This window comes from Rhinatrema bivittatum, chromosome 4 (assembly GCF_901001135.1).
Source record: "Rhinatrema bivittatum chromosome 4, aRhiBiv1.1, whole genome shotgun sequence".
Classification (NCBI taxonomy): Eukaryota; Metazoa; Chordata; class Amphibia; order Gymnophiona; family Rhinatrematidae; genus Rhinatrema; species Rhinatrema bivittatum.
Genome location: NC_042618.1, coordinates 73,573,097 through 73,598,343, shown reverse-complemented (window position 1 = coordinate 73,598,343; position 25,247 = coordinate 73,573,097). Strand labels below are relative to the sequence as shown.

Genomic DNA, 25,247 nt, shown 5'->3' with positions numbered 1-25,247 from the left:
GGCACAATGCTGAAGGTTTGGGGTGTGTGGTCTAGACAGCTTGAAGATAATTGTTCCTGGCTGTGCACGGAAACTACAGAGTAGCAGACCAACCCTGCTAAGAGCAGACCAGACAGCTATCAGACTGGATAAGTTGATGCAATTATTCTCTAGGTGCAATTAGATCACCTTGGTAGGAAAAGCCTACCTTCCCCCTGTGTTGTATTTATTTCCTAAGGGTTTTCAACAGTGCTTTGTTTACAGCCATAAGGGGAAAAACGTACTACAGCAGCGCATGGTTCACTGCTAAAAGAAGCCAGCGCCTCAAGAACACAGATGCACATCCTGCCACTTACACAGTGGCACTGGGTCCTCTGCCATCACAGCAAACCGTCAGCCCTCCGCTCATGCCGCTGCAGTGCCCAGCTCTCAAGAGTTTTCCTGGCATCATACAGCCTAATTGCCCATAACTAGAAAAGCAGTTTTCTGCATTCCACAAAAAACCACTGCCAAACGCCAAACACTCTCCAGTTTAAATCAGCCCTTACGTGCTAGAGGACTATTCTATTTCAGGTTTTCAACAAACACCTTACTTGCATCTCCAGCCTGTTTTAAATCAGTCCCTGCACACACAAGTTGCACTGAACTCAAGCCAAATATGGAGGGCCAGAAAAAAAAAAAAAAAGACTGAAAAATTGATAAACACCCTCTCTTTCTTGTGTCCCCCCGTCCCCGTCCCCCAGGCTAAAATAAGATTTATCTTTTTAATGTTTATGTTTTTCTCCAGGCCTTCACATCTCTTAACTAAACCATGGACAAAAGGCAAACCCTGTCCCAAAAGGACCACCAAACTGTAAAAAGACTACTTACTAATCTGCCTGAAAACGTCCCAGCACAAGGACTGCGCGCCCCCATACGCACCTCTAGCAACAAGGAAGTTCAAATTATAGCAGGGCGACAGAGTTCACAGTCACCAAGCACTAATTCGGGAAGGCTGCTCACCACGTCAAAATGTTGACGTCATTTTGTTATGGGTTTGACATAAGAACATGCCATACTGGGTCAGACCAAGGGTCCATCAAGCCCAGCATCCTGTTTCCAACAGTGGCCAATCCAGGCCATAAGAACCTGGCAAGTGCCCAAAAACTAAGTCTATTCCATGTTACCGTTGCTAGTAATAGCAGTGGCTATTTTCTAAGTCAACTTAATTAATAGCAGGTAACTGACAGTTGCTTGGTTTCTGTTTAGGTGTTACTATCTTGTCAAAGGCAGGGGGAGGGGTAACCTGCAGGAAGCAGCAGTCACCGCCCTTGGAAGTAACCTGCTAGGAGTGGCAGCTGCTGCCCCTGGGAAGCTTGCTGGGCAGCCTGGAAGGACGATTTGGGTCTTTTTTTTTCTCTGCCAACAATACTACGTTACTGTGCAATGGTCCCAATAAAAGCAGGTCTGTTGTCAGCAGCAGTCTGCGAGGAAGTTTCCCCCACAAATGCATTCAGTAGCGTGCGGTGATCAGAAAGATGATTCTAATAGGCCGGTGTTTTCTGTGGCAATTTCCCACCTTCCATTCCAGCTGCAATGGGGAAAAGGAAGTCATTTGCTATTGTTTAAAAAAAAAAAAAAAAAAGGTTCCTGGTAGAAAATCAGCACCGGGTATCTCTCCTTCAGCAGGAATAAGACATCTGCAGCTCTCTGGTAGCACCAGGGACATTCTTGTGCGGGGGGGGGGGGGGGGGGGGGAGTGCGTAAGAGGCGACCGTCCCAGACCCCACCATTCCCAACTCTATAGTTTCCTGTCAGCTTGGGTGTGCAGCCATGTACATCAGTGGCCTTCCAGGGTCCCGCCCCCTCCTAAAGCCAGCCTGGGACAACACAGCTAGTGTTCCAGGTCAGGCACTATGGAGGAGGCCTCACTCATTAAGACACTCTGTGGTGGGTCATCATATCAAGTACATGCTTGTTAGGTCACAAGGCTAAAGGGATCAAAGCCTACCAAAGGCCAGAAATTAAGCACTTTCTACCTTTTAATAAAAGGATGCGAACATGACCTTGTGCAGTAAACAAGTTTGGATGGGGTATGACTTACAGCAAGAGCAAACACCAAGGGGCACAAACTGAGGCAGAATCCAAACCTGTCTGCCAAAAATACTCAATGGTCTACCATCAGATATACAAAATCTTACAAAATTTTCCAACAGAAATGATACTTGCACATTTTTGTGCCATTCAATAGTATACTGCCGCGTAACTACCACAAAGGATTTTTATTTTTTATATATTCTGCATTTTCAGGCACTTCAAAGTGGATTACAGTTCAGGTACTGCATAATTTATATTCACTGAAATTATCCAATCATGTGCACGAAAACATAGTACCTACATTTCCAGCTATTCACGTAGAATTGATACAACTTCCTTCCATAAAAAAGTGGAAACAGTGCTAGGGGTTCAGTGGTTGTTCCTTTCATAACTTTTTTTTAATCATATTTTTGAATAGGGCATGCAAACCACATGCATGCAACCACATATAACCAGGCCTGATTTTCAGTGTACCCAAAATATGATAATTAAGCCAGTTCTGAATCGAGCGTACACAATGTTATCTGATGAATATTCACTGAAGACAAGCTAAAAACCAGGCCGGATTGGAGCCCCCCCCCCCAAGGACCGCTGTGCTATCACAATATACGTCAGATGAACCTTTCACAGGCTCTCATTTCTTTGCTCTGCTAAAATGTTGCCAGCTGGCATTAATTGGGACTCTTATTGGACTTCAAGGAAATTAAGATAGCAAAATATGTAGTATCCCAAGGTACAGCATAGCATACAGACATATTTAGGGACCAGTTTACTAATGGTCTGATTTTTAACCACACACACACACACACACACACACACACCCCCGTGTGCGTAAAAAACGGGGGTTATGCGTGCGGCTGGGCCTTGCACGCACTGCACGCATTTCAGAAGAGGCCCGGCCGCCACATAACCCCCGTTACGCACACAAGAGCCAGGCCTCTATTAAGGGGCAGACCCGGGGGCGGGGCGGAGCAGGAGGCCACCGGTACAGCAGCCATTTGCCGCTGTGCCAGGGGATCGCATGCCGGTAGCCTGCCGGCGCGCGCAACTTACGCCAGCTCAGGAGCTGGCATAACTTCAGAAATAAAGAAAACTACTAAAGGTAGGGCATTAAAAATGGTCGCAGATGAGAGGCGAAGAGGGAGGGAAGGGAACTGGCAGAGGCTCGATCTCATCACCGCGCGTAATCTGGCCAAATCTCCCTCCCCCCATGCGTGCCGGCACGCGCGTTTTATAAAATCGCGTGTCTTTTTTTTTTTTTTTTTTAAATCTCCCCTTAAGTGTTCTCTTCATTTCTGGACCTCTGGTAAAAATCAGAACCCAGTTCTGAACAGATTGTCCTGCATGGCCCCCTATTTTTTGCATAAATTTGCATGAGTAATTCCTGATGCAGTGCCTCCTGATTCCATCATAGTACAATGAAGCACTCACCAGGTAAGCAGGGAAAGTGAATGCGCAGATTCTGAGAAGAAAGGACAGGGAAGGAGGATCAGGCCGCTCGCCAGCACCAAAGTCCTCTCACTGCACCTGGTGGCTCACCACAGCAAAAGGACGTCTGGCCAGGGCTCTGCTGTGGTCAAAAGCCATGAGTGACGCAAGGCCAAGAGGCTCATCATGCGAAGGTGATGGAAGCAAGCTCAGAAGGAACGGGAAGAAATACTTTTGCAATGTGGGGAGACCCCCAAATTTGTGTTCACTTTTCCCGTTCTAGTCGTACAAGATGTTTTGGGTGGGGGAAGATCCCGGGATTTTCATTGGTTCAAGTTAATGCAAAATGCTTTCACTGCTTGAATGTGTAATACCATCGAATGATCACAGGACAGGATGGCATTTACTATGGGGAGAACCTATTTCAGGGGTAGGTGGCTCTCTGGTCCTGGAGTGCCACAACTAGGTCTGGTTTTCAGGACATCTACAATGAATAAGCAGGAGAGATTTGCATTCAGTGGAGACAGTGCATGAAAATCTGCCTGGTAAAGGGAGTAGAAGCCTGGGGGTTGGTACTCTTCACCTTGGAGTATCAGATGGTGTATTGTAGGGAAAGATTTGCTTGACTGTTGTATCCCATGAACCTTGATGTATTCTGTGCTGACATTTCCTACACTATTCTATTACTGTATATAGTAGCTGGATTACAAATAGAAATAAAGTTGTGAGTTTGGGTTTATCTGAGTGTTGTGACTGTTTAATGCTTTATGTAAGCCAGCACTGAGGGATAGTTTAGGAGCTAGGGTTCATGGAGTGGAGGAGAAAGGCGATGTTCTCCGTGTCCAGTGGGAATGTGAGCTACCCCTGCTCTCTCTATTTGGGTCCATTTTACCATCTGCATGACCCCTAACTTTGAACATACTAAATACATTTGGGAGACAGGCATTAAGTCCAATAGGGAAATCCCTCCCATCATGGACAACTGGAGCAGATTTCTAGTGGAGCTGGTAGGAGCTAAATCAGTGGCAGAATTCAAGCATGCACAGGATACACACAAAGGGGGATCTTAGAGACTGGGGGAAAACCAAAGATCAAACTAGACCTGCTGGACCAGCTGGATGGAGCAAAGGGTCCTTATTGGCCAACATCTACTTCTGCTCCCAGATGGCATGGATCCCTATTATGCAATGGATCAGGAGAATAGAGGAGCTGCAAATTGAAGCCGAGCCTTCGACTTTCATATTAGGATATTCGGAGTATTATTTAAGTGCAGAAGAGCCAGGCAAGAACCCTCCCAAACATACATGTGAACAAAAATTACAGTATTCAAGTTAAATTTCTTCACCGATAATTTCAATTCATGAAATTAATCTTTATGTTCCAGGCAATTTAAACCCTTCCTAACCTTAGCTGTGTTACAGGTAACCTGTGACAGAAGAAAGAACTGATCAACCACAGGATTGTTACAAACATGACGTTGTTCAATCTTACACAAACATGTAACCTCTTCCAGCTATGTTTACCTTAAACATTATGGGGGTAATTCTGTAACATCAGCGATACGTGAGCTAGCAAATATGTGGCATAAATTATACCAATTTTCAGAGAACTTGTGCGCACAGGTCCACTTTGAAAATTATCCCACCAAGTCTACCTGCACACACATCTTCTATTTACGGTTTGGAAATTTTTCACCACACACATACTCCTCCACTCAGTCCAGGTAAACCCATGAACAGAACATACAAAGAATTTCTCCCGTGTATTGGGTGGGCAATTTTTTTTTTTTTAAAAGCTTATTTTTGCAGGTAAAACTGTTTGACTCATGGCAACACTTTTGAAAATCTCACTTTATATGCATTCAATTGCTAGTTCTTCACTGACCCGATGAAGAGAGAATAACTCTTGAATGCTTATCACAGATATATTAACTCAATAAATAAGTATCACCTACAACTTGTTTGTAGACCCTTAATGCGTACATCCAAGAGAACTGGCACAGCAACCACAGTTCTTTGACCAGTACAAAACGTTTTACTGTTCATTGAGGTTTTGGTTCTCCTATGTTGAATTTAATAAATCTCAACCTACTGGTGAAATTACTGGTGAATGGGCAATGCTTAAAGCCATCCTTAAGATTTGAGTTGATAAGTCAGAGAGCTCATGGTCTTCCTGGAACCACCACATTACAAAACGACCCTGAAAAGCAGGGCCCCACTTATTGCTATAGTATCAAGCACTGGAGTTGGGAATTTCTCAATATCATCTAAGTAACAAAGCTTGTATTCCAACTTGCACCATCACCTCTCATGATACAAAAAGAGCACTTCCATTGTCCCATTTCAAATCGTACTTTAGTCTGCAGCTAGTAAAAAAAACAAAAAAAAAAAAACACACCTCCTAAATAACCAGATACCATTGCATAGGCATATACTGAAAGGGGGGGGGGGGGTCTGGTTTTGGTCAGAAGTCCCTTAATTTACACTATTCTGCTTTCTTGGAGAGGAGTATGGAAGTTCACTCAAATCCATTAGTTGATATGAGAAAATCTATATCCTCAGGCCCAGTTAATGATCAACGAATTAACTCTTTAGCCAGAATTACTACCTGGGACCAGAGATTAGATGCCATGCCAACATTTTTCAATAAAGACTGCACAGATTACCCAAACCCTTAGCAAATAGTATATGTCCCCTAATAATTTTTCCATGGTTCTACTTAACATAAAACGGGCAAAGTTTACCTCACAGTATTTACAATCTACTACCCTTGGTGGGGGGAGGGGGGGGGGAAAAAATCGCACAGAGAGGAAGATACTACCCTTGAGAGAAACATGGGGGTATCCTGCACAGAGCAGCAGACACTACCATAAGAAGCTTGCTGGGCTAGCTGGTCCTCTTCTGTTGTTATTACTATAGTACAGAATTTGAAAATGGGGGGAAAGAAGTCATACCAATCCCAATTTTGATCTATCATCTTACAAAACAATAAGACTAGGGACTATAAAATAAAGAAAATAGATTTAACAAGCAAGCAAAATAAAGTCTACCACATTAAATCAGCCTGCTGTCACTCACCAACACCACAGCTTAAATTGAAATCAAGCCGTCATTTTCTAGCAGGGGAAAATCTAGATATCCTTTACAGGAAGGGAAGATAAGGAACCTACACATGCACAGACTCCGTCTCTCTGCGCCACCCCTGCAGATGGTCTGCCAGCTGAGCTGCAAGCAGCGCCTGCGTTCCTGCCTTTGCTCAGTTGTCTCCCAGGCCTGTAAATTGTGCAGCTGACAATCAGAAACCAGAAAAAGATTGTCTCGATCACATACTATTGAAGGGCATCACATTATAGTGGCGCTGTTATAAAGTCTCGCGTGGGGACGTTACCCTTTCTCTAAATGCTCTTGTTCTCCTTGCCAAACATAATAGAACTAACAGACTTATTTTTAAATCTATGTCAATGAGGTACAATAAAGTAAAAGCTGTAGTCTGCCTGAACTGACATCTCTAGTAGCAACAAACATTCCTTATGTTATATAAGGTACATGGGGATTTTTTTTAATGCTCTCTCTCAATAATAAATAGATTCAAGCATTTCTCAGTTTATGCGCCATAATAAGTTATGTTTTAAGAAAAATTAGTCTCAAAGTATATGAAATGAACAGAGATGCAAAAGAGGAAAACCTTTAAAAGCAGAAGCCACTCTGTTGATGAAGCAGGTAATCCTTGAGCCAGATATTTCTGTTCAGAGATAACTACCATATTTCATTAATTCCCTGATTCTGCTCAGAGACCTCCTCACCCATCAGAAAGAAAGAGAGAAAGAAGTTAATTTGCTAATCAGTTGATGCGGAGAAGAGGAGATCATGCACTTGACAAAAATGAATACTAATGCTCTTCTAGCTGTGCAATCATCAAGGAAGCATCATTAAACCAAATCAGCATCTCTTCACCTTTCTAAAAATGCAGTAATTTATTTCCAGGATACCTGACTGCATCTATATATGTTCTGCTTACGCTGCCTAATGTGTATTTCCTAAGGGTACAGGATTGCAGGTTTTCTCAAGGTCATAAATAATGAGCTAGAACAGACTTATTTTATAGAGGACACTTTACAAAAAAATATATATCATCAAAAGACTCATGAAAACAAAACCCAATCATTCCTGCTTGTTATTACTTCAGCAAAAAAAATACGAATGTGTGAGCTGCAGGCAAGTATTTGTGTGTCCAGTATAAACTAAAGGTAAATGTTGCACTAATTGTATAAGCTTTGCAGAGTTTCAAAAACAGAGGGTCACAAGTCTAACCAGAGCTCAACCAGCCAACAGCGTATCTATGCAAGACTGTGTAAACTGATTCTCCACAGTATTTTCCAGCTGTCAGCCTCCCTTGCAGCTGCTCTGCTATGAAAACCTCCATCTCAAACTACTTGCAGTGTTGTAGACAAGCTCTGTGACCAATGGAGAATCCTTACCTGTAACCAGCACAGAATTCCATCTCAAAGCTTGCCAGCCTTGAGCGTTAATGTTCCCCAAGAAGCATCACTTTTTTTTTTTTTTTTTTTGCAGGACAAGCTTTAAAAGTTCAAATGTAATGTCAGCACCAGTAGAATTAGGAAGCAAAACGTCAATACCCATGCCAATGCTTAAACAACTTCCACCACCAAACAAGAACTTGCCAAGCAAATGGCTTGCAAAAATAAATTCTCAAATAAACTGAGTTACCTTGTAAACAAATTGAGTTACCTTGTAATAAACCAGCAAATCTCAACTGTAAGGGCTTCTGTTTAAGAAATACCTGAAACATTTGAAAACCAAGGACTGACTATGCAGCCTAGACTCCAAAAGGATGCTATAAATAGTTGCAAATTTATGCTAATCACTTTGATGAACAGTACTGTTTTGAATATTCCAGACACTGCTGTATTTGCATTCTAATAGGATATTTCCCCCAAACAATAAGCCCAAGAAGGCCTCCCCATTAAGAAAAATTAAATCAGTTCTAATTTTATAATTATATTGTGTGCACTACTTGGTTGGGTTTAAAAAAAAAAAACCAACAAAACAAAAAGCGATCATCACTAAAATTGCATCAAGCTGTTCAGCTTTTCTACGTTTGCTCCGAAAAGATTCCAGGTCTCCGCTTAATTAAGCGCTGGCATAACATCATTAAGTATCAATTTATAAAGAAATAGGCTCCCTTTGTTTAAAGGGAGATTCTTTTCTGCTGGCACTGCCTTTCATTTCTCCCTCCAGAGGGGGGGGGGGGCGCCCCTCCCACCCCCCCTCACACGAAAACTAAACAAACACAGCTAAGGGTGACAAATCATGTAATATTCCTGCGAACGCATCTCTCCCCGATCAGCTTTATTTGCTATCACACTTTCCACCACAATTTCATGTACGATTGTTTGGGAGGGGAGGGCGGGAATAGATTGTATTGAAAAAAAGAAAAAAAAGAGTGGAAATGTGGAAGTGCTTTTATAAGCCATTGCGGGGCTCGTATGCTGCCACTCATTTAAAGCCTTCAACATCTGCCAGAGAGAATCTTATCGTCCAGGCAATGGGGATCCTGTCACATTGTCCGGGGAGGGGAGCTCGAAGGCTTTTTTTTCTGTGTTTAAATCAAGGAGCAAAGCCAACACGCACGGAAGGACACAAAGAAAGGGCCATCTGTGTCCTCGCCTTCAGACGGCTCGCTTGCCCGCCCCTAATCCTGTCCCAAAAATCAGGCTTCATCCTACACCTAAGCCAGACCAGAGAAGGGGGGGGAGAGCGTTTCAGAAAGCCCGAAATATTGCCGGCCAGGGTCGCGAGCCCTCGCTCTTTGCAGCAAGCACGGAGCAAGCAGCACTCCAGTGGCCCCTGGCAACCGAGGAACGTTCCCGGCCACAAGTGCACGGCCACCGTCACAAACAATGCAACAGCAACCGGCCCCGGCCCCCTCCCCGGGAACGGAAGGAAGCGGGGGGAGGCTCCTTCCACTTTCCGCGCCTGCAAATAACCGATGTCAGGCAGTAGCCCAGGTTAGGGGCGGACAAGAACCCCCGATCCTTTCAAAGCCAGGGCTGGGGCGGCCATTCGGCCGCTTGCAACACGAAACCCGGCCAAAGCCTCCGGGCGGGCGGAAAGGGGAAGCCGCCCAGGGCTCTTTGCCCGAGCGCCGCGGACCGTTAGGGAGCGACCTACCCGCAGCCCTGCAGCTCCACGTCCTGCCGCTCACACGCTCAGCCGCCGACGCCGCCAGCACGGATGCCCCAGCGCCGCTCTCGTGCACTGCATGGCGGAGGGAGGGGCTCCGGCCCGGGAGAGATTCGGTGCGGAGCTGCAACCACCGCCGCCGGGAGGTTTGAAGGCTCGGAGGGAGGGGAGAGGAGAGGAGGAGGAGGAGTCCCGGGTGCCGGGCGCCCGCCTGTAACAGCCGGAGACGGCGAACCAGCGCCGAGCTCCGCGCCCCCCACAGGGCGAGAGCGGAAGTGCAGCCCAGCGAACAGCGGCCAAGGGCAGGCTGTGACCGGACCGCTGCCCTTGGAGGCTGACGGGATCCCATCCATCCCCGCGCTTGCTGCCAATAGCTGTATAAATATAATAACAGGAGATCGCAGGGTCGCTGGGTCTTATCTCATCACAGGCTGAAGTCCAAGAAAAACCGATAAAATGATAAACGAATGTGCCACAAAGTCTCTTCTGCTCTGTATGGTTTGTCTTGACTTGGCTGTAAGCTCCACCGAGCACCCCACTTTCTCTCGTGTGCATTTGTACTGTGCTACATTGTCTAGTAGACTGTAGAAAGAAATGAACAGTGGCAATAATAGGAGGAGGAGGAAACAGCTCCACAGAGAAAAGCAGTGGTAATGTTAAAAGAGAGAAGCACTGGCAGTAGAAAGTGACTGTTCTGTACTAGGGTTGGAGAGATAGAAGCTCATCAAATACCAAGAGATGCAACCCAAGACCAGGAAAGTGTATATGAAGATACTCAAATAGTTCCAATGGTCTTGGGTGCCATTGACCTGATTAAAAAAGATCTGTCAAGCGCACGTTGATGTATTGCTGATACGTATTTCTACCTCCAGAAGGTTGCAGTAAAATGTACAGCCCGAGATCATACCCACCAGCATATCCTGGTTTAAGCATTAGATTCATTCCTGTCATGGCATGCCTACAAACAAACCCATTTGGAAACACTGTTTCTCCCATCCCCTACCCTCCAGCTGTGTAACTGGGATCAGTTCCAATCCCCCACACTCCGCTACAGAGAAAGGTGCACACACACCAAGACCTACAAGCAGAGCCGTGCTGAGATTCAGTGATCAGTTTGTGCTAAGCTGCCCAACCTGCCAGAGAAAGAGAGAGAGAGAGAGCGCGCGCGCAACGCACCCAGGAGAGCGATCGGGATTCCTTGCAAGCTTCGTAGCCTCCGTAGGAAGAGCCAGAAACGCCAGTCAGACAGAAAGATGCCCAGGCGCGCCGAGAAGCCACTGCACAAGCCGCCGACCTCGCTCGGTACCTAACATGGGGGACAGAAGAAAGGCGTTCGTATCGTTTGTTCGCCCTCAGCAGCGCTCCTCTTTCTTTCTGTTCGCCAATTAAAGCTGTTTTTTTTCTGACTCATACACCTGCGATGGTTTTAGGGATGGAACAGAGGGATTTCTAGCCGAGGAACTCAAAACGCAACAAAACAACTGTGTGGCAGGGTTGTCAAATTAAAATCAAATACCTAGCAAAGGCTTTCCAAAATCTGGGGCGTCCATAAATAAAACGGGCGGAAAAGGCTAGTGATTGTTCATAGAATGGAAGTAGAGTATTATGGCTCAAAAGCAGGGCTTCCTTAAGAGTTCAAAGTTATAAGAGGCGAGGAGCTGATGTCACACATGAGAAAGTGCATGGAATACTTTGAACAAAAGACCTCCGGGTTCGAATTTGATTCACTTAAACAAGCCTAGCAACCCAGGCTAGTGCAGCTGTTATGTTTCCAACAAAATGATTATATTTAGCTAAATGGATTCTTTTATCCCGAAAAGTGTTTGCCCACTTGGCTTATGCTTTTTAATTAAAACAAGAAAAGTGTCATTAAACGCTGGAACAAAGTAATAGAATTCTCTACTTTTCTCTTTTCAGCTGTTCTGTAACACAAGGTTTGATTACTTGAGTCAATGGCTATTTTAATTTGTTCATAAAGGATCACTTTTGGATACAGGAGTTACAGCAACAACGCAGTCTTTAGCTGTCATACTAAATTCTAGCGGGTAGGAAATACAGTGGAGGCCACACCATGTACTGGAAAGGAATCTCCACACCTTGGGGGGGGGGGGCAACACACATCCCAAGCAGACACAGATCAATGGGTTTTTAAGCTACGGCAACGGGAAGAAAAGTGCAACCTGGAGGGATTGGTGCTTGTCCAAACAACGAGGGGAAAAAGTGGGAGTAATAGAGCAAAAGAAGTTAATCATGGGTGTATAGCGTCACGATGCTACAGGCATGGCTGGTCGTGTACTAGCAAGTGCATAGGAGGGGATGGAATGCAAGAGCAAGCAATCATTCATTTACCACTATCCAAGGCACAGGCTGGCCCATAGGACAGAGAGCGCAATCGGAGGCTTTTGCTTAAAAAAATGTAGCCTGCCAGAATTTGCAAAAGATGCATTAGTGAAAGGTCAGCAGAAAAGGTATTATTTTGGATAACCCTAAGAGGAGCCTGCAATCAGACCAATTAAAAAAATAACCCGCGGGAGAGCCAGCGTTCTGTGTTGAGCACCCGCTCTCCCAACGCACACCCAGGCACCTCTCCCGGGCACGTGATTCTGTATTTAATTAGGGCCCGCGCTAATAAGAAGGCACCAGGGACACTAGCGCATCCCTAGCACCTCCTTATCAGGCCGATACAGAAAAACGCGCGGGAGAGCCGGCGAGCGCCTGCTTTCCCGACGCGCACACAGGCCTCTCTTTTGGGCGCGCAATTCAGAAAGCCCAGGTATGTAAATTAGGACCCACGGTAAAAGGAGGCGCTAGGGACACTAGTGTGTCCCTAGCGCCTCCTTTTTGACAGAAGCGGCGGCTGCCAGCGGGTTTGACAGCCGACGCTCAATTTTACCGGCGTCGGTTCTCGAACCCGCTGACAGCCACGGGTTCAGAAAACGGACGCCGGATAAATTGAGCGTCCATCTTCCAACCCGCGGGCCGCAGGCAGATTTTTAAATTTTTTTTTAATTTTTGATTTTTTTTAAATTTTGGGGCCTCCGACTTAATATCGGTGCCAGCCGAAATGAACGCCTACCTTTGGCAGGCGTTAATTTCTGAAAGTAAAATGTGCGGCTTGGCTGCACATTTTACTTTCTGTATCGTGCGGGAATAACTAATAGGCCCATCAGCATGCATTTGCATGTTGCGGGTGCTATTAGTTTCAGGGGGGTTGGCCGCGCATTTTTGACTTGCTATTACCCCTTACCGTATAAGGGGGTAAAAATAGCGTGTCGAAAACGCGCGGCCTGTATTAGCGGGAGCAGCAGCTGTCAGCAGGTCCGGCAACTGACGCTTAATTTTACCAGCGTCGGTTTTCAAACCGGCTGACTGGCCTATAGGAAATCCGGATTGGGTTGAGGCTAGTTTGTTGGTTTCTTCTAGGAAATCTTTCAGCTGTTTGATTCCAGGAGTTTGGCCAGGGTGAGGGTTCGACATTGGGTGATAGCTGGCACATTTTGAAGTTTCTAGTGAGGGCTTGTAATAAAAAGAAAATTGCTGTTTTAAGTTTGTTACTTGAAGTATCTTATATTTAAACATATTTAAAAGGAAAAAAAAGCACTCCAGGATGAAGTTAAAACTGGCATCTGGTTCAAAGTTCAAATGTCCTATTTTGGTTCTGCATCCATACCCCAATTTGCATCTCTTTTGTTCAAGACAGATGTAAAAGATATGAAGCATCTTAGAGATGTTGAACCTAGTCTGAAATAAAAATCAAGTGGAACTAATTCAGATGATTTATGCTGCCCATATGCAGCTGCACCGCTCAGCCCTTTGAGTTGGAGAAGGCTGAATGGCTCAATCTCATTGGGTTACTGAATCTCTTCCAGCAAATAAAGTCAAGGCATGTGGGTTGCATATAGGATGAAGAAATAATCTGACATTGCCCTGAACAATGGTGTATAAAGTCAGAGAAAAAGTACATACAAAGATTACTGAGAAATATAAAAAAATTCATAATAGACAGGCAGAAAATAATTTTGAGGTAATATAAAGTTTCTGTTGTTCGGTATTAAAGAATTATTGGATAGAGAAAACTTTAAAAGGCTGAATAGAAAGAAAAAAGAAAAAGCCTGATAGGAAAATTGACCGCATTGCATCACAATCACATGAAAGCAGTAAAGGTCATTAGGAGCCTACTTCTGAATGTCAGAATTTCAGCAGAGTAATTTTTGAATGTTGTTCCCTAAAAGAAAAGAAAGCACATTATTTAAGGTGAGTGCTTTATTTATTTTGTTTGTTTTATTCAATATTTGTTTATCTATTTCAATAAGATGGGACTGAGATGGTGGGAGATAACAAAAACATAGAATATCAGCAAGGTAACAGTTTATTTATATTTTTATTTAGTTTTGTTTCATTGTTTATTTAAGCCAGGGGAGATAGTAAAAAAAAAGTTCAGATACTGAGAGAGAGAGTGAGAGAGAGAGAGGGCATTATGGCTAGGCTCGCTCTATCTCTCCTCCCCCCCACTTTACGCAAAATGGAAAAGGTGTAGTTAAAATACGCGTTAAAGCCGTGTGAAATGGGTTCGCAAATTATGAAGCCAGCCCATTTGGCCACAAATCCCGCCCCAAACTTCTCCCATTTTTCTAATGTGCATCGCACTATGTGTTATTTATTTATTATTTATTTATAACTTTTAAATAAATAATATGGCATTTTCGTATGCGTTAAAGGTGTTTTTTTCATGCGAAAATGCCTTAACGCATGCGAAAGCGCCATATAGCATTTTGATAAATGACCTCCCTAAGTTAGGTACCTAGTTCTGAGCGAAGCTCCTAGATTTATCTATTTCACATGGAGAGAGAGAGAGTCTTTATAAGGTCTTCACAGTAGTCAACTATTTATATCACTATAGGAGGGCCAGCTAATAACTGGAGATGAGGTTTTGGTGATGGTTTAGGGTCAGTTTGACATGCAAAGTGAGATGTACGAACAGCACAGAACACCTCAGTGAAGATTTGACATCATTTGGAGTGAGGAAAGTCACACAAAGATGAAATTTCTACAATGTTCTCGTGCCCTAGCTTGACAGTACCCTGTTATAGAGACCATCAAGCTAGAGTGAGAGAACATTCCAAAAGTTAGGACACTAAGCTCTTTGAAAATTGGCTTGATGCCTAGAAGTTGCTTGGAGCCTTTTGATGGGACAAGGATCTCAGAAATGCAATAAATAAACATTGTGAAAGGATTCTTTGTGACTTGATTTTTGTCTGTTACTTATGTCAAATAGACATGTAGTGCTGTTTACCCATAAAATATTTAAATATATTTAAAAAATAAAAATGCCAATGTTCAAACTAACATTACAAATATTTTTCTTTAAATATTAATAGCAAACTAATATCTAGAAACTCTCCCACATATTTCTGTATGTTACAGGAAGTTTTGCTGCTTAAGATAACAGTACCATAGTAAATAATGGCAGAGACAATTCCAACTGCTCCATCCAGTCTGCTGCAGTAAGGAGAAACAAACCTCCTCCAAAGTATGTGTGGAAAGACAGAAAGAACATATTAATATACAAAAGTGTGAAGATAGGACACACATTATATATGCTTATAGATTAACATTGATATTTAGATATTCTGCTTTTCTGATCAATTATGTTCTTTATTGCCAAGACTGGAATAGAAAACAAATGTTTGCTTTAAGGCAGGTTGTGGGAACAAATAAAAATAGAAATACAAGTATACCTCTTTACAATGTCTGTATCTGAATTGTAAAGGAAGATATAAATATAATAGGCATCTTAAGAACATAAGAACATGCCATACTGGGTCAGACCAAGGGTCCATCTAGCCCAGCATCCTGTTTCCAACAGTGGTCAATCCAGGCCATAAGAACCTGGCAATTACCCAAAAAAACTGAATCTATTTCATGTTTCCGTTGCTAGCAATAGCAGTGGCTATTTTCTAAGTCAACTTAATTAATAGCAGTTAATGGACTTCTCCTCCAAGACCTTATCCAATCCCTTTTTAAACACAGCTACACTAACCGAACTAACCATGTCCTCTGGCAACAAATTCCAGAATTTAATTGTGCGTTGAGTGAAGAAGAACTTTCTCCGATTAGTTTTAAATGTGCCACATGCTAACTTCATGGAGTGCCCCCTAGTCTTTCTATTATCTGAAAGACTAAATAACCGATTCACATCTACCCGTTCTAGACCTCTCATGATTTTAAACATCTCTATCATATCCCCCCTCAGCCGTCTCTTCTCCAAGCTGAAAAATCCTAACCTTTTTAGTCTTTCCTCATAGGGGAGCTATTCCTTTCCCCTTATCATTTTGGTCACCCTTCTCTGTACCTTCTCCATCGCAATTATATCTTTTTTGAGAGGCGGCGACCAGAATTGTACACAGTATTCAAGATGGGTTCTCATCATGGAGCAATACAGAGGCATTATGACATTTTCCATTTTATTCATCACTCCCTTCCTAATAATTCCCAACATTCTGTTTGCTTTTTTGACTACCACAGCACACTGTACCGACGATTTCAATGTGTTACACTATGACGCCTAGATCTCTTTCTTGGGTAGTAGAACCTAATATGGATCCTAACATTGTGTAACTATAGCATGGGTTATTTTTCCCTATATGCATCACCTTGCACTTATCCACATTAAATTTCATCTGCCATTTCGATGCCCAGTTTTCTAGTCTCACAAGGTCTTCCTGCAATTTATCACAATCTGCTTGTGATTTAACTACTCTGAACAATTTTGTATCATCTGCAAATTTGATTACCTCACTCGTCGTATTTCTTTCCAGATCATTTATAAATATATTGTTGCGGTTCTGGCCGCGAGCACTGCGGCCAGGCCCTTACCTCTGGGTTCCTGGACCTGCTCCTGCTTCCAGAGGCCTGGTTTGCGGCCAGGTTGGTGGCTGGGGCTGTGCCGCTGCAAGCCCTCCCATGGACACCCGGCTCCTAGGCGCGCGCGCGTGCCACTTGGGCGCTTTTCTAGGCTGTTTCCCGCCAGTGGTGACTCCGCCCAACTTCTGATGTCAGACGCTGCGGCCTTGATAAGCCGGCTGCGGCCATCCAGTCTTTGCCTTGCAATGGGTTAGCTTCCTGGTTTCCTGTTGCGCTGTGCCCCGGAGTGACTCGCTTCGCTTCGTTGCTCCATTCCTGCTACATTACCTGCCTGGTTCCTGCCTGCCTGGTTCCTGCCTGGTTCCAGTACCTGAATCCTGCCAAAGTTCCTGCCTGGTTCCAGTACCCGAATCCTGCTACAGTTCCTGCCTGGTTTCAGAATCCAAACCCAATTACAGTATCGCTACTGTCTTAGTCTGGTTTCAGTTACCTGTCCTGATTCACAACCCGCCTAAGTCCCAGCGGCCGGGCCCCTAGGGGCTCCTCCTGGGGGGGCTTCGGCTTCCAAGGGTGAAGCCACCTAAGTCCCAGCGGTTGGGCTCCTACGGGCTCCTCCCGGGGGAGCAACAGCTTCCAGGGTGAAGAGCATCTACGTCCTGCCTGAACATCTGCCTCCCGGCCTGCTATTCACTAGAGACATTGTCCTCCTTTCCCAGTCTCCAGCAGGTCGGTCCAAGGGTCCACTAAACAGGGACTCCCATAACATATATTGAAAATTAAGGGTCCCAATACAGATCCCTGAGGCACTCCACTGCCCACTCCCTTCCACTGAGAAAATTGTCCATTTAATCCTACTTTCTGTTTCCTGTCTTTTAGCCAGTTTGTAATCCACAAAAGGACATCGCCACCTATATCATGACTTTTTACTTTTCCTAGAAGCCTCTCATGAGGAACTTTGTCAAACGCCTTCTGAAAATCCAAGTACACTACTTCTACCGGTTCACCTTTATCCACATGTTTATTAACTCCTTCAAAAAAGTGAAGCAGATTTGTGAGGCAAGACTTGCCTTGGGTAAAGCCATGCTGACTTGTTCCATTAAACCATGTCTTTCTATATGTTCTGTGATTTTGATGCTTAGAACACTTTCCACTATTTTTCCTGGCACTGAAGTCAGGCTAACCGGTCTGTAGTTTCCTGGATCGCCCCTGGAGCCCTTTTTAAATATACTGGGTTACATTAGCTATCCTCCAGTCTTCAGGTACAATGGATGATTTTAATGATAGGTAACACATTTTTACTAATAGGTCTGAAATTTCATTTTTTAGTTCCTTTAGAACCCTGGGGTGTATACCATCCGGTCCAGGTGATTTACTATTCTTCAGTTTATCAATCAGGCCTACCACATCTTCTAGGTTCACCGTGATTTGCTTCAGTCCATCGGAATCATTACCCATGAAAACATTCTCCATTACGGGTACCTCCCCAACATACTCTTTAGTAAATACCGAAGCAAACAAATCATTTCATCTTTCCGCGATGGCCTTATCTTCTCTAAGTGCCCTTTTAACCCCTCGATCATCTAATGGTCCAACTGACTCCCTCACAGGCTTTCTGCTTCGGATATAGTTAAAAAAGTTTTTATTGTGAGTTTTTGCCTCTACAGCCAACTTCTTTTCAAATTCTCTCTTAGCCTGTCTTATCAATGTCTTACATTTAACTTGCCAACGCTTATGCATTATCCTATTTTCTTCTGTTGGATCCTTCTTCCAATTTTTGAATGAAGATCTTTTGGCTAAAATAGCTTCTTTCACCTCCCCTTTTAACCATGCCGGTAATCGTTTTGCCTTCTTTCCACCTTTTTTAATGTGTGGAATACATCTGCACTGTGCTTCTAGGATGGTATTTTTTTTAACAATGACCACGCCTCTTGCACACTTTTTACCTTTGTAGCTGCTCCTTTCAGTTTTTTTCTTACAATTTTTCTCATTTTATCAAAGTTTCCCTTTTGAAAGTTTAGCACAAGAGCCATGGATTTGCTTACTGTCCCCCTTCCAGTCATTAATTCAAATTTGATCATATTATGATCACTATTGCCAAGCAGCCCCACCACCGTTACCTCTCTCACCAAACCCTTTCCTCCACTGAGAATTAGATCTAAAATTGCTCCCTGTCTTGTCGGTTCCTGGACCAATTGCTCCATAAAAATGTCATTTATTCCATCCAGGAACTTTATATCTCTAGCATGTACCGATGATGCATTTACCCAGTCAATATTGGGGTAATTGAAAACTCCCATTATTACCGCACTACTAATTTGGTTAGCTTCCCTAATTTCTCTTAGCATTTAACTATCAGTCTCACCATCTTGACCAGGTGGACGGTGGTATACAACTATCACTATAGTCTTCCCCGACACACAAGGGATTTCTACCCATAAAGATTCAATTCTGCATTTAGTCACATGCAGGATGTTTATCCTGTTGGACTGTATGCCATCCCGGACATAATACTATGGAAAACTACTGTAGCAGTGTTTAACTGTAAAAAAGGAGATTATGATAAAATAAGGAAAATTGTTTTAAAAACAAAACTAAACTAAAAGGAGCAATTCACAAGGTTAAAAACTTGTAGAAGGTATGGACATTGTTGAAAATTATCATCCTTGAGGTCCAGACAAAATGTATTCTGTGCATTAAAAAGATCAAAGGAAAACCAAACGACTGTGAGTGTGTTTTAATAGTGAGGTAAAGGAGGCAAATGAAAACTAAAGAACACCATACGAAAAATGAAAAGCAGACCCAAATCAGGAAAATAGGGAAGAGCATACTGGCAAGTTAGATGTAAAAAGTAATTAAGCAGGCTAAGATAGAATTTGAAAAGAAGCTTTCTACAGAGGTAAAAATAAGTCATAAAAACTTTTTCAAGTACAGTTGAAGCAAAAAAGCCTGTGAAGGAGTCAGTTGGACTGGTGATGACTGATAGGGAGCTCAGGGAGGACAAGGAAATACCAGAAAAACTAAATTAATTCTTTGCCTCTGTCTTACTGAGGAGGTCATTCCCACACAAGAAACATTTTTTGATGGAGATGACTCTTATGAGTCATCTAAATGAAATCACTGTAAAACTGGAGAATATAATAAATCAGATTGTCAGACTAAAAAATAACAAATCACTGAGACTGGATGGTATTCACCCAAGAGTTTTGAAGGAACTCAGACATGAAATTGCAGACCTGTTTCTGGTGATTTGCAACCTATCATTTAAAACAATCATAGTACCAGAAGACTAGAGGGTGGCCAATGTGACTCCAGTTTTTAAAAAGGGCTCCAGGGGTGATCCAGGAAACTATAGACCAATGAGCTTGATGTTGGTGCTGAGCAAAATGGTAGAAGCTATTCTTAAATACAAAATAACTGACCACATACTTTATTTATCTATTTATTTCAAGCGCTTATAGTCCTCTCCCTCCAGGCAACAGACCGTTTGGTGCAGATTACAACAACAGAAACATCAAGCACATTTTAATTACAGTTACACACAATAAAACAAATCATAAATTAAAAGCTTCCCTGAACAGATTTGATTTTTAACTGCTTTCTCAATTCCTTTACATCAGTCCAAGATCTAAGCTGATCAGAGAGAGAGTTCCAATTAACCGTTGTAACAAACGAGAAGGCTCTATTCCTGGGTAGCCAATACCCCTCATTACCGCTTTATTATTGGATTGCAAATTGCGACCGGATTTATACCACCCTAGCTTCTTCCGTAACACACATTTCTTCCCAGTACCTAAAAGCTTTTGGGCCGAAGTGATAAGCTTAAATTTTGATCTCAAGCTCACCGGTAACCAATGCAATTCCCTTAAAACCAGTTGAATATGATCACTCCAACGCAATCCAAATAAAACGCGAGCTGCTGCATGCTGAATCAATTGCAGCACAGGGGAATCCCACATAAAGTGAACTGCAATAGTCCAACTGTCCCAGAACCAGTACCTGAAGTGCAGTTCTAAACATTTCCTTTGGTAGGACATATAGATAGACATATATATAGTGGGAGGTGAGAGAGGAGAGTCAACATGGTTTTCGCAAAGGCAAGCCTTTCCTTGCCAATTGACTAGATTTTTTTGAAGGTGTAAATAATAGGGATGTGCAGAGCAAAAGTTTATGTTCATAAGTCCATAAGTCGAAAGGGGGTCCCATTTGCGGTCAATATGGACATATGGAGAATTCCATAAGTTGAGTCTAGGTCCATACGTGCAAATAAAAATTTAAACCCCTCACCCTCCTTAATCCCCCCCCCAAGACTTACCACAACTCCCTGGTGATCCAGCGGGGAGTCAGGACGCCATTTCTTTTTTTATAATTGAAATTTTTATTGAAAGTGTACATACATCAAACAACCATTGCATAAACGAGTGGAAAATTGACAATAAAAATAGATTACCAAAACAATACAGTAGATAGTCTCCGGTCTACATTCCTTCAAAATACAATGCACATATCTGTGATGATCCCCTCCCTCCCCCCTCCCTCCCAACCCTCCAGTAGCAAAGAAAACTAGATAAACACTCTGTTGAAGATACAGGTAAAACATTCCAGCGGTGGAAGTGTCATGAGAACGTTAGGATAATAAGGTGCCTGAGGTGTTTCGTCTCGCCAGCCAGTCCCTATACGGCCGCCACACCTTCTGAGATGATGCCACCTCACAGGCCCGAAAGGTACTCACACTATCATGCAGTATACTGAGGATCTGCAACCTAGCATGTATCCTTTCCACAGCTAAGGGACCTGACGTCTTCCAATCCCTGGCAAGCTGGCATTTTGCAGCTGAAATAATGCAATTAACTAGTTTCCCCAATATGACAGGGAGATCAAATGGGAGATTCAATAATACTTGTTCTGGCGTAAGAGCTATCTCAATCTCCAAAATATCTTTGATAAGTAAAGTCAAATCAGCCCAAAATTGCTTTATATAAGGGCAATCCCACCACATATGGTAGAATGTTCCTTCCTCCCCACATCCCTTCCAGCATCTGTAATCATAGGTAGAGTTGAACTTATGTAACCGGGATGGCGTATAATGCCAACGAAATAAGACTTTGTACCTATTTTCCATAAGCTGGGAGTAGGGCAAGCCCTTTTTAGTGCTAGCGAATATCTGATCCCATGTCTCATCCGACAGAGATCGGCCCAAATCCCTCTCCCAGGCTTGCATATATGAAGGTTTGATGTTAGGGTCTTTGTTAATATGGTTGTAAACCTGGGATATAGCTTTCCTCAAGGTATCCGCTTGATCACACCAGGACTCAAATTGCGTCTTGCCAAGCAGCAGATCCCTCCCCACCATCTCCGCTTGAAAAAAATGTCTAAGCTGCAAATAGGAGAATACATCCCCCGGTGGTAAATCATATACCTCCCTTAGAGATTGAAAAGGTATAATTCCCTCCATGCCCCATAAGTTGCCAAAGTTTCTAATTCCTTTCTCATACCAGCGCCGAAAGGCGGGAGAAACCATACCCAAAGGGAATTTAGAGTTCGTTTGAAAGCTGGAACTATAATAGTACCGTCTGTCTCCAGTCAGCTGTGTCTTCCATTTGTCCCAAACTTGGAAAGAATAAATAGTTGGAGCTGTAGCCTGCCCCAAGGAGGGACGTGTTGTTTTGGGCTGCCATATCAGGGAACTAAGCGAAGTGACGCCAGCCAGCGCGCGTTCTATTACCACCCATTGTTTCTGTTCCTTAAGTCTATGCCAGTCAAATAGCGCCCTCAACTGGGATGCAACCAGGTACCATTTCAAGTTGGGAACTCCCAAGCCCCCCCGTATCCGAGGGCGGTATAGGACCATTCTGGAAACCCTCGGAGGGCGTCGTCTCCAAATGTATGAAAAGATACGCTTCTGCCAGCCATTTACCATAGCATCGGGGATAAAAATCGGGAGCGCCTGAAACAAATAACCAAGCCGGGGAAGGACATTCATTTTCACTGAAGCTATTCTCCCCGTCCAGGAAAGGTATAGTTCAGACCAGCGATCCAAATCAGCAAAAATTTTATGCAGAAGGGGAGGATAGTTCAGCTGGTACAACTCCGCAGGGTCTTTACTAAGATATACGCCTAGATACTTGATTTTAGAGGACGCCCATCGGAAGTGGAACTGCTGCTTAAGATCCAGAAGCTCTGAACTACTCAACGTAATATTAAGAATCTCGGATTTATCAACGTTAAGCTTAAAACCCGAAACTCCACTAAAGTTACCCAAGGCATCCAAAGCCCCTTGTAAGGAGGTGGCGGGGTCAGTCAGGGTGAACAAAATGTCGTCAGCAAACAATGACATTTTATAAGATCTATCCCCGATCTCCACCCCCCGGATCCGCAATGTGTCCCGCACCGTGATAGCCATCGGTTCCAAAAACAAGGCGAACAGTAATGGCGACAGGGGGCACCCTTGTCTGGTTCCCCTCTGAATATTAAAGGCATCAGAATATATCCCATTAACTTTTACTCGGGCCGTAGGGTTTGTATACAGAAGCTGTAACCAGGTTAAAAAATTTTCCCCGAAATTCATGGCACGCAAAGTCTGAAATAAAAACTGCCAATGCACCATGTCGAACGCCTTTTCCGCATCTACTGCGAGTAAGACCATCGGCTCCCCCTCCTTTCTGGCCCACCCAATTAAATCTACTATTTTGCGGATGTTGTCTGCTGCCATTCTCCCCGGTATGAACCCCGCTTGATCGGTATGAACCAACTTGCTCATAACACCATTCAACCGATTGGCCATAATTTTAGCTAACAATTTCAGGTCAATATTGAGAAGGGAGATAGGCCGGTAAGACCCACAATGTGTAGGGTCTCTACCTGGTTTCTCAAGAATGGTGATGCCAGCTTCATTGGACCCGGATCTCAAGGGTTCACCATCCCGTAGAGAATTAAAGAGCTCTCGCAGTAACGGGGTTAAAGAAGCAGAAAAGGTTTTGTAATATTGAGGCGTATAACCATCTAAACCCGGAGCTTTATGAGCCCTAAGGTCCTTAATAGCCCACTGGATTTCCAAGGAGGAGATCTCGTGATCAAGCCTACCCCTCTCCTCCGAAGTCAAGATCGGAAGAGATACTCTACTCAGGTATTCCTGAATCTGCGTATCGGTAATATCGGATTCAGCTGTATACAAGGTTCCATAAAATTCCTGGAACCTCTTACGAATATCTGGGGGAGAAGTTAACAGTTCCCCTCCAGCGGACCTTATCCCCAGAATCTGATTCTGCGCTTGCCGACGCTTTAGGAATCTGGCCAGTAGTTTCCCAGACCTATTCCCCCACGCGAATCGTTCCAAATTCAGCATTTTTAATTTGTCCGTCAGCTCTGCAGAAGCCAATGTTGTCAATTCCTCCCTGGCCTGTTGTAATGAAACATAAAGCACCGCCGATTGCGTGTGTTTGTGTTCACGTGCTAAATGCTCAATCTTCTGAAGAAGCTTCTGCTTATGTGCCAATTTGGTACGCTTTACATAAGCTCCCCGTGAAATACATTGGCCCCTCACGACCGCCTTCAGGCAGTCCCAGATCAAGGTAGGCGCCCCAGAATTATGATTAAGATACTCTTGAATACCCTCAGTGATCTGCTGGCGAAAGCTGTCATCGCGTAGCAGAGTATCATTCAATTTCCAGGTTTTGATGCCAGAGGAGGCATGCACCCCCCTCAACTTTAAAGTTATAGAGGCGTGATCAGACCACGTAATAGATTGCACATCTACATTCCCAATTTTGTCCACCAAAAATGTATCAATTAAAAAGAAATCAATACGGGAATAGGAGTGATGAGGTACAGAAAAGAATGTATACTCCCTTCCCGTTGGATTCCTCTGCCTCCAAGGGTCCACCAAATGCCATTTAGCCATCAAAGATTTAAGGCATTTGCGGTGAGGTCGAGAGCCTTCCTGTACCCCCTTAGAGGTATCGAGAAGGGGGTTCAAGGTTAGATTAAAGTCACCCACAACTATAAGTAGACCCTCCCCCTCCTTGTCCAAAAGCCCATCGATCTGAGAATAAAAGTCTCCCTTATGGGTATTAGGGGTATAGATATTCAATAGGGTATATGTGGTCCCCTGATAATCAAAACAGACTAGCACATAGCGACCATTCTCATCCGCTATCTGCTTATGTATAACATAGTCCTCCCCTCTGCAAAATAGAGTACAGACCCCAGTATATTTAGCCTTCGGTCGGGCTGCTGAAAAAACCTTATGAGTGAACACTGGCCAGTGGAGCACATGTTCATATCTTTTTGTGAGGTGAGTCTCCTGCAAGCATATTATTTTGGCACCTAGAGATTGAATATCATGACGTAAGAGATGCCGTTTCGTGGCGTATGGAGCCCCTTAACATTAAGGGAGAGAATATGTAACGCCATGAGAGAGATTGTACAGGAACTCAGTGTGCACCAGTATCACAAATGGAGAAAACCATAAACCCTTTATGACACAAAGCATCCCTCCACTCCCAAATCTCACACACCCAAACTCTCTGCATGATTGAATTAACCTGTATTTGCCATTAATCATATCCAGCTTATGGTCCCATGTATCCCCACGTCCCTTAACCCTCCCCCCTCCCCCCCCAAAGTAATTGCGCCAGACCCTCATGGCGCTTCTGCCGAAGCAGATGAGACGCGTGAAGTCCCTGTAGCGGCCCCTCGCCA

The 25,247-nt window shown here is 43.8% G+C and overlaps 1 protein-coding gene across 3 annotated transcripts in view; it reads right to left on the bottom strand.

Annotated features, from left to right (window-relative positions):
• Nucleotides 1-9,873, bottom strand: part of NIN (ninein) — a 274,889-nt gene extending 265,016 nt beyond the window's left edge. The window contains exon 1 of one of the 3 annotated variants that reach the window (XM_029598345.1): nucleotides 9,675-9,873. The gene's annotated coding sequence lies outside the window, so the exon portion shown is untranslated. The remainder of the gene's footprint in view (nucleotides 1-9,674) is intronic. The other 2 variants (XM_029598344.1, XM_029598347.1) reach the window with 2 other exon arrangements.
• Between the last annotated feature and the right edge of the window lie 15,374 nt (nucleotides 9,874-25,247).